This window comes from Erythranthe guttata, chromosome 8, assembly GCF_056151865.1.
Source record: "Erythranthe guttata isolate IM_541 chromosome 8, IM_541, whole genome shotgun sequence".
In the NCBI taxonomy this organism is placed as follows: domain Eukaryota; kingdom Viridiplantae; phylum Streptophyta; class Magnoliopsida; order Lamiales; family Phrymaceae; genus Erythranthe; species Erythranthe guttata.
This window is the reverse complement of record NC_142540.1, coordinates 9,256,054-9,265,935: the sequence shown is the minus strand read 5'-3', so window position 1 is coordinate 9,265,935 and position 9,882 is coordinate 9,256,054. Positions and strand designations below refer to the sequence as shown.

Here is a 9,882-nt window from a genome sequence, read left to right as displayed (position 1 = left end):
AACTCCCCATCTAGGAAATTGAGTTAAGGAAACACCTCCCAAAAATAATTTGAGAAAACCCCCTTAGGTAATATCCACCCAAGTGATATTTTCATAATTCCAAAACTACCCTTAATTGTCTAATATACTCTTTCAAAACTCAATTTTATTTTATCTTTTCCGTCTCTTCTCCGCTTTTTTTTTTCTCTCTTTTATACTTTTCTCTCATTCTCTCTTATCGGAAGATGAAGAACCAACCACCGACATCACCGCCAGAACAACGATGCCAATTCCGTTGAAGCCGTCGTCGTCGTTGCTGTTGCCGTCTTCGTCGCCGTCGTTGCAGATCTTAACAAAAGCCATAAAGATGATGATGATTTTAATAGCGATTTTGAGTTCGAAAAGCCACGATTGATACATCGACGGCGAAAATAGGTAAAATTGTCGATTGGAATCGGATTTTGATGGGTGGTGGTTCTACTTTGGTTGGTGGCTTTGTTTTGGTGATTTTGACCGTAGTACATGGTTCTGTTTTGATTGTTTGTATAAAAAATAGTTAGAATATGGAAGTGGGGTGGTGATGGTGTGGTGTGGCGACGACGTGGTGACGATGAAGAACAGATCTAGGGTTTTTTGGTGGATTGTGGCGAAAGACGGCGCAGAAAAAAAATTCGCGCAGGCAGGGCCCTTAATCGACTACGTGTGGTTTAATCGACTATGTTCAATAGTCGATTAAGGCTTAATCGACTATGTTCAGTAGTCGATTATGGTTAATCGACTCCAGTTGTTAATTTTTTTTATTTTTATTTTTGATTTTTTGTTTATTTATTCCAATGTATAAATCAATTACAATGTTTATATATATTTTTTTTAAATATAATTGATTTTGTATTTTTTTTGTAATTGTGATTTGTTATTTTTAATAGTTAATTTTTTAATCGACTATCCATTAATAAACTTGATAGGAAAAAAAATTAAAAAAATCAAAAAAAATTTAAAAACAAAATTAGAAAAAAAAAATTAAAAAATTAAAGATTTTCCTTAATCGACTATGAAGCATAGTCGATTAAGGCTAATCGACTATGCTTCATAGTCGATTAAGGAAACTGATACATAAAAGACGGGGAAAAAAAAACGGAAAAAAAAAAAAAAAAAAATCGCTGAGCGCGTGACACGGTGATGATGTGGCGGGCAGGGGCAAAATTAGAAAACCTAATAGCTAAAAATGGGTGTGGACTTTTCTCAAATGGACTAAAATATTTTGGGTCTCCCTCAATTAAAAAAAAATAGTGAGGGGGTTTTCTCAAAGAGCCCCTTTATTGAAATTCATGCACACATATATATCATACACATAGAGCCCATATTAAACACCCAGATTCATCGAACATGGTTTTCTATTTTCAAATATGGTATAGAGGAACTAATAAGAGTTTGTATTTAGATGTAAAAGATAATAAGAATATTGACGAGTACGGAGTGTGATAAAAGGGACAAAGAAAGTTGGATTTGATGACGTTAACTAAAATACATATATATATATATATATAGCACGCGCTTGTTTGGAGGAGAGAGAGAGATGAAAGTAATTAAAGGTGGGTTGAAAGAAAAAAAAAAGGAGAGAGAAAAAACAATGTTAAGGTAATTTTAGGTGCAGGCAGGTTGATGTGTCCATTTCCAGAATGGTAGTCTCTGACCATATTGTCTGCTTGTCTGGTATTAAGTATTAACATGGCAGCTACTCTCTTACTCACTCACACCCAAACCCACATATACGTATATACGTATACCAGCACCCAGATCGAAAACTAGATGCAATAATATATATATATATATATATATATATATATTATATTGAATCCGATCGAATTGTTATGGATGAACTGGGATTGCTGCATGTCCACCTATCACACATTCCTAAATCTTAAGTCTGCTTTAATCAAGATGATCAATGTATAATATCAGAGAGAGAGGTGTCGCATATGGACACATGAATTTCTGACCAAGTTTACATAACAAGTGCAAATTCAACAAACTTAATTCCCTCGTGGCTAGAAAAAACTTATACCAACTGCATTAATATTAATTTCCGTGCATGATATATATATATATATATATATATATATATATATATATATATAAAATGAAGAAATTATAAAATAGAGATACATATATATGATGCAAGGGTAGCTCACCTGCGACAGATAGCTAGAACTTAGAAGAAAGGGTATGTAATAAACATGGGAGTGTTGGAGAAGACAAATTAAGGAAGAAGAAGAAGACGACAATAAAATATATAATTAAGAATATTATTATATATGTTGTAGGGATTACGAGGTATGGTAGTGGGTAGTGAGAGAAAGAAGTAAGTAAAAAGGAATTGGTATAATTTGAGGAGGGACCGCGCTATTGCGCATGGTTTGATTGTCGTCCTCTTTCCTCATGCCACACTCTCTTCTCTTTACATATACCTATTTAAATTTTTTTCATTCACCTATGTTGATTTAGTATTGTATTAATATACATGTCCAAAAATTTATGGGCGAATGGCAAAAATGCCGATTACATGGGACTTAAATGCATTTTGGTCCACAAAAAAAATCAGTTTCTCAATTAAACCCATCCCATGTCTTTAGACTAAAATACCCTCCATAATATAATTCTTATCAATTCCACCCATTATGCTCTAACTTCCTTAATATTGCACATTGACCCCGGATTTAAACAAATATATCATATTAACCCCCCAATTTTTTTTTTCAGAAAATAATTTTTTTTCTAAAATGTTTTTTTTCCGGCCAGATTCCGGCGTTGACTTTTTTTTTTTTTTTTTTTTTTTTTGAAAACTTTTTTTTTCCTGAAATTTTTTTCCGGCCGGTCAACCACCGTTGACCGCCGGTCTCCGGCGTTGACTTTATTTTTTCTTAGAAAAAAAATATTTTAATTAATATTACTATCTTAACTACTAAATTACTGTTACTGTTTGGGACAGTAATATTATGAATATTATTTTCCCGAACAGTAATATTATTGTCTAAGACAGTTAAATTACTGTTGGAGACAGTAATTTAGCAGCCAAGACAGAAATATTAATTAAAATAATTTTTTTTAAGAAAAAAAATTAAAAAAAAAAAAAAAGTCAATTAACAGTTAAATTACTGTCTCCGACAGTTAAATAACTGCTGGAGCCAGTAATTTAGCAACGAATACAGTAATATTAATTAAAAATATTTTTTTTTAGAATAAAAAAGTCAATTAACAGTTAAATTACTGTCTCCGACAGTTAAATAACTGCTGGAGACAGTAATTTACCAACGAATACAGTAATATTAATTAAAATATTTAAAAAAAAAATCAATTAACAGTTAAATTACTGTCTCCGACAGTTAAATAACTGCTGGAGACAGTAATTTAGTAGCAAAGACAATAATATTAGTTAAAATATTTTTGAAGAAAAAAAAAAGTCAATTTACAGTTAAATTACTGTCTCCGGCAGTTATTAAATTACTGTCTCCGACAGTTAAATAACTGCCAGAGACAGTAATTTAGCAGCCAAGACAATAATATTAATTAAAATATTTTTTTAAGAAAAAAAAAAATTATAAAAAAAAAAAAAAAAAGTCAACGCCGGAGACCGCGGTCAACGGCAGTTGACCGGCCGAAAAAAAAATTATGGGGAAAAAAAGTTTTTCAAAAAAAAAAAAAAAAAAAAAAAGTCAACGCCGGTCAACGGCGGCGACCGGCGGTCTCCGGTGGTGGCGGGTCAAAATTAAAATTATGGTTAAAATTGGTTAATTGATGAAATTGGGCTAAATTGAGGTGTAAATCATTCCAAAAACAAATTGGTATATATAAAGGGATTTTCCTTATTTGCAAATAAATTTGAATTGGCTGGATTTATTTGAAAGACAAAAAAGTTGGATGTCCCTCTTTTAATTAAGTGCCCTTGTCATGGGCTTATTTGCCATTTACCCAAAATTTATTAGAACTAAATGACAAGTCAACTAAATATTTGTTTCACATTCTTTATAAAATTCATTCCAAAAATATCATTCACTCACTGCACACACAAAAGAAATAAAAAAATCTGCACCAAATAGTATTTAAAGGTCCTTTAATATTTTCATTTTTCCATATAACATTTTTGTTATTATTTTTTTTAGGTAGAACACGTTTTCTTTTTCTTTTTTCATTTCGATGTTTTTCAGTATTATAAAAATCTAAATTTTTTTCTCTTTTTCTACATAGTATTAAAAATTATGATTTTTTTTTAAAAAACAATTATGTCGTAGTCACCTACAAACAACCATAGTAATCATAGTCACCCATACTCACAATTTGAAAACTCTAACTTCATCTTTAACCCTAGTCGCCATCTATCTGTAGACACTCACAATAAACCATAATAACTCATAGTCATTTACGTTCATAAATAAAACGAAACCGTAGATATGCAACCACAACTGCCATAACCGCCGCCCGCCATAGCCATCGTCTTTCTGCATACCCACCCCCCACCGTAAATGCGTACACCACCACCACCACCACCACCCTAACTGCCTTCATAACCACCCTCCATACATACCGACTCCATAACCGCCTTTAGACATGGCCACGGGGCAGGTCGGGTCCGGGTCCGGGTCGGACCCTCCGGGTCCGGGTCCGACTTTTAGAGGACCCAAAACCGACCCGCAGGGAGGCGGGTCCGGGTCCGGGGCGGGTCCACCGGGTCCATCCGGGTCCGGGCCTGGTCCGGGCCGGGTCCGAGTCCACCCGGTTTTTCATTTTTTTTATTTTATTATTATTATTATTATTATTACAAGAAAGAAAAAAACTTATATTGAAACTTGAAAAAACATGAGATTAACTTTAAATTCAAAATGAAAAAAAATAATTGAATTCAAACACTAAATAATTTTAGAAAAAAATGAAACGATTAAGACTTTGAGACATAAATTAAATAAAATGAAAGCTGTGAAGATTGAATTATAGGTATTTATAAGTGAAAGTAATAATTTTATAGTTATTCATTATTATTATGGGTATTCATTATTATTAAATAATTTTAATTAAATTATTAACAAATATAATATAATAAATAAAAAAAAAATTGAAAGGACTTGAGCTTAATTAATTTAAATCTTACGATTCGATTCTAATATTTGAATAAAATGTAAATGTAAAAAAAATGATTAAATCATATGACCTGCGATTTAATTCTTACGATTTTTACAAATTAAATCAATTATTAAAAGAGAAATCACATCATAATATTTTGATTATACTCGTCATATATAGTTTTATTTTTAAAGTAAAAAAAATAATTAGAATGAGATATAATCTATTTTTGTTAAAATAAACATCATCTATATTTTTAAATAATTATCTTATGATAAAATAATCAATAATTTTAATAAGTTCTTGTCAGCAATTGAGGTTAATCTATTTAGATAAGATAACCTCAATTGTTGACAAGAATTTATTAAAATTATTGATTATTTTATCATAAGATAATTATTTAAAAATATATATGATGTTTATTTTAACAAAAATAGATTATATCTCATTTTAATTAATTTTTTTACTTTAAAAATAAAACTATATATGAGGAGTATAATCAAAATATTATGATGTGATTTCTCTTTTAATAATTGGTTTAATTTGTAAAAATCGTAAGAATTAAATCGTAGGTCATATGATTTAATCATTTTTTTTACATTTACATTTTATTCAAATATTAGAATCGAATCGTAAGATTTAAATGAATTAAGCTCAAGTCCTTTCAATTTTTTTTATTTTTTTTTATTATATTATATTTGTTAATAATTTAATTAAAATTATTTAATTATAATGAATACCCATAATAATAATGAATAACTATAAAATTATTACTTTCACTTATAAATACCTATAATTCAATCTTCACAACTTTCATTTTATTTAGTTTATGTCTCAAAGTCTTAATCGTTTCATTTTTTTCTAAAATTATTTAGTGTTTAAATTCAATTATTTTTTTCATTTTGAATTTAAAATTAATCTCATGTTTTTCAAGTTTCAATATAAGTTTTTTTCTTTCTTGTAATAATAATAATAATAATAATAATAATAATAATAATAATAATAATAATAATAATAATAATAATAATAATAATAATAATAATAATAATAATAATAATAATAATAATAATAATAATAATAATAATAATAATAATAATAACAATAATAATAATAATAAAAAAATAAAAAATTAAAAAAAAAATTTGAAAAACCGGGTGGACCCGGACCCGGCCCGGACCCGGATGGACCCGCCCCGAACCCGGACCCGCCTCCCCGCGAGTCGGTTTCGGGTCCTCTAAAAGTCGGACCCGGACCCAACCCGCCTCGTGGCCATGTCTAGTTAGTGTTGGCAAATTCTACCCATCTACCCGGGTTCGAATCCCCCAATGCCCAATTTTTGGACAAAAAAAACCTAAAATCCGGGTAGACCCGACGGGTCCTTGGGCCGGGTCTTCGGGTCCGGGTCCTCGGGCCCCCCCGCCGGGTAGACCCGTCGGGTCTCAGGTCCACAATATTTGGACCCGAAACCGACCCGAGCTTGGGCGGGTCCGGGTCCGGGTCCGTGGTCAACAGGGCGGTCAACGGGCCGGGTCCGGGTCAAACCCGGCCCTTGGCCATGTCTAACTGCCTTCATAACACCACCCTCCATATAGACCGACTCCATAACCACCACCAGGCCTGCATCCACGATAGGTGCCTCCATACCCACCGTCGCAAAGTTCACCACTCACCATTTTCGTTTCCATAATCAAGCCCCACACCTAGGGATTCTCCTCAACCAGCCCCACAACGTTTAGCGCTGGGCGTAGAAGTAAAAAAAACAAAAAAAAAGTAAACACGGGAGACCGGCGGTCAACAGCGGCTAAACGGCAGTCAACAGCGACTGAACGGCGGTCAAGGGCGGTGACGGATGAAATTGTCCATAAAAATGTGTTTTTTGTCAAATTTGAATAATTTGTGAAATTTGGGGTCAAATTGAGGTTATATTAAATTAAAGGATGAAATTGGAGCATATTAAAGTATGAAGGGCTATTTTAGTCTTTTAGAAACCTCTGAACCATGCGTGGACACGTGAACTTTTTTGTAAAAGAGTTTATTGTATGTGCATCTTTATGAATAAGTACCCAATGATGAGTTTATTTGTAAAGTGCCCTATTTAGGAATAAAAATTTAGTCAAAACATTATTTTTTAAATTGCTCCGCATATCTAATTATGTTTGATTTGACAGGTGTCAAACATATTACCCCATTTAAATAATCCGATACCATAACCGAAACATAACATAAAACAAAATCGAAACTGAATATGAATATAACAGATCATCGGAATATTGAAAGCAAATGTCAAAATTTAGTTAAAATGTTCTATTTGAGGTTGTCCCCATATCTAATTAGGTTTGATTTGAGGGGTGTCAAACATATTATCTCATTTAATTAATCCGATACCATAACCGAAACATAATAGAAACCAAAATCGAAACCGAATATAAATAGATCATCGGAATATTGAAAAAAAATGTCAGAATTCGATACCATTACCAAAACATAACATAAACCAAAACAGAATATAATAGATCATCGGAATATTGAAAAAAAAAACCGAAACCGAATATGAAAAAAAAATGTCAAAATTCAATTGAAATGTTCTATTTGAGGTTGTCCCCATATCTAATTAGGTTTGATTTGAGGGGTGTCAAACATATTATCCCATCTAATTAATCCCATACCATAACCGAAACATAATAGAAACCAAATATAAATAGATCATCAGAATATTGAAAAAAAAATGTCAGAGAATTCGATACCATTACCGAAACATAACAGAAACCAAAACCGAATATCATCAGAATATTGAAAAAAAAAATTCAGAATTCGATACCATTACCGAAACATAACAGAAACCAAAACCGAATATAATAAATCATCGGAATATTGAAAATAAGAAAAATGTCAGAAGTGGGATTTGAACCCACGCCCTCTCTCGAAGACCAGAACTTGAGTCTGGCGCCTTAGACCACTCGGCCATCCTGACAATTATGACAATTTTCTGGTTTCCAGCATACAAATATTAGCGATAAATGGAGATCAATAAAATATGTCGCAGCAGATAACTGGTTCGAGACCTTTTATGATAGTCGGTAGATATGCCAATTGGAAGAATAACCAAGCAGCTGACGAAGTAGCCTTTCTCACTTAAAGAGTCCATATTTTCAAACGAACCTACCTCTCTTTTCATCTAAAATATTGTAACCTCTAGTTTGTTGATTAATAAAATACTTTTTTCTAACACCTTTAAATATGATTTGACTGCTATAGTGTATTTTGTCTCATTCCAATTTGCAAAATACAAACAATCATTACTTTCATTCTCAAATTATTCCCCCAAAACATATTTTCTCAAAACGAAATCAAAATAAGATCCAAAACGCTTCCAAACATTGCCTAGAAGATTTGTTAATTTTGCCCTTTTTCATATGAGTTGATCTACAGTAATCTCGTCAGATTGATTATTTTCCTCACATTCCGGTGGGCATGTTGTTATTAAGAATATCGGTGTAAGAATTAAATATATAGCGGTTCATCTAGCAAGAAAATAATTGTGAACTACTGTAGTCAGCTAAAAAGCAATTTACTTGATTAATTAAATGGGACGATAAGATATACGTCTCTGATGACAAAACTTATTAGAATTAAATGATAAGTCGAACTAAACTTTTGCTTCACAGTACTCTTTACAAATTTCATTCCAAAGATGCCCTTGACTCACAAAAAGTGAAATCTACACCAAGTAATATTTAAACCACATTTATTATTTTTATTATGTATTTTATAATTTAATTCTTACATTTAATTTTTACATCTATATATAGCATTTTGTTATTTTTTTTACGTAGAACACGGTTCTCAGTCTATTTTTTTTTTCATTTTCGTTCGCTATTACAAAAATCTATTTTTCTCCTTTTTTTCTACATAATATTGAAAAATGTTAAATGCGTGAGAGTGAGAGAGAGAGAGAGAGAGAGAGAGAGAGAGAGAGAGAGAGAGAGAGAGAGAGAGAGAGAGAGAGAGAGAGAGAGAGAGAGAGAGAGAGAGAGAGAGAGAGAGAGAGAGAGAGAGAGAGAGAGAGAGAGGAGGAGGAGGAGGAGGAGGAGGAGGAGGAGGAGGAGGAGGAGGAGGAGGAGGAGGAGGAGAAGATCCGAGGAAGAAACGTGAATATGTAGTTTGTAGGATTTAGGGTATAGCGAAAATACAGGGATTAAAATATATTTAGGGATGTGAGTCGTATATTGTTTCAAACTAAGAATTTAGTTAAAAAAAAATGGATTTGAACATGTCATTTAGAGGGTGTTTGGCTAACTTATAATATGTTTTAGAGCTTATAAGATTTTCCAAAGATTTTCGCAATTTTTTTTTAAATCTTAATTTTTTTTAAATAAGTTTTTTAAATAAGCTATTGGAGAGCAAATAAGTTTTTTTTTGAAAATACCGCTATCCCACATTTTTATGTAAGTTCTTATAATGAGTAAAAATAGGAAATAAACTCCTAAAGTATCTTATTAGACGTATGAGCTTATTAGCTATTTAAAATAATCTTAGCCTAACACCCTCTTAGTTCGAATTAGATTTTCTTTGAGGGGCTCATAGCATATTATTTTTTCGTTCTTTGAAATTTATTATCATTTTTCCATTTTATAAAATTTATTCTTATTTTCCATTTTTGAAATGCATTTGTATATATAATTCTCTTTCTCATTACATAAACTCTTTTTTCATTTTTTTATCCACATGTGTTTATTTAAAATAAATCTCTTGTTACTTTTTCGTTCTATAAAAAATATTGTCATTTTT

The 9,882-nt window shown here is 31.6% G+C and overlaps 1 non-coding gene across 1 annotated transcript; it reads right to left on the bottom strand.

Annotated features, from left to right (window-relative positions):
- Positions 1-7,981: 7,981 nt before the first annotated feature.
- Positions 7,982-8,065, bottom strand: TRNAL-CAA (transfer RNA leucine (anticodon CAA)). Its single transcript has one exon. It is a non-coding gene; the product is annotated as a tRNA-Leu (tRNA).
- Positions 8,066-9,882: the final 1,817 nt, after the last annotated feature.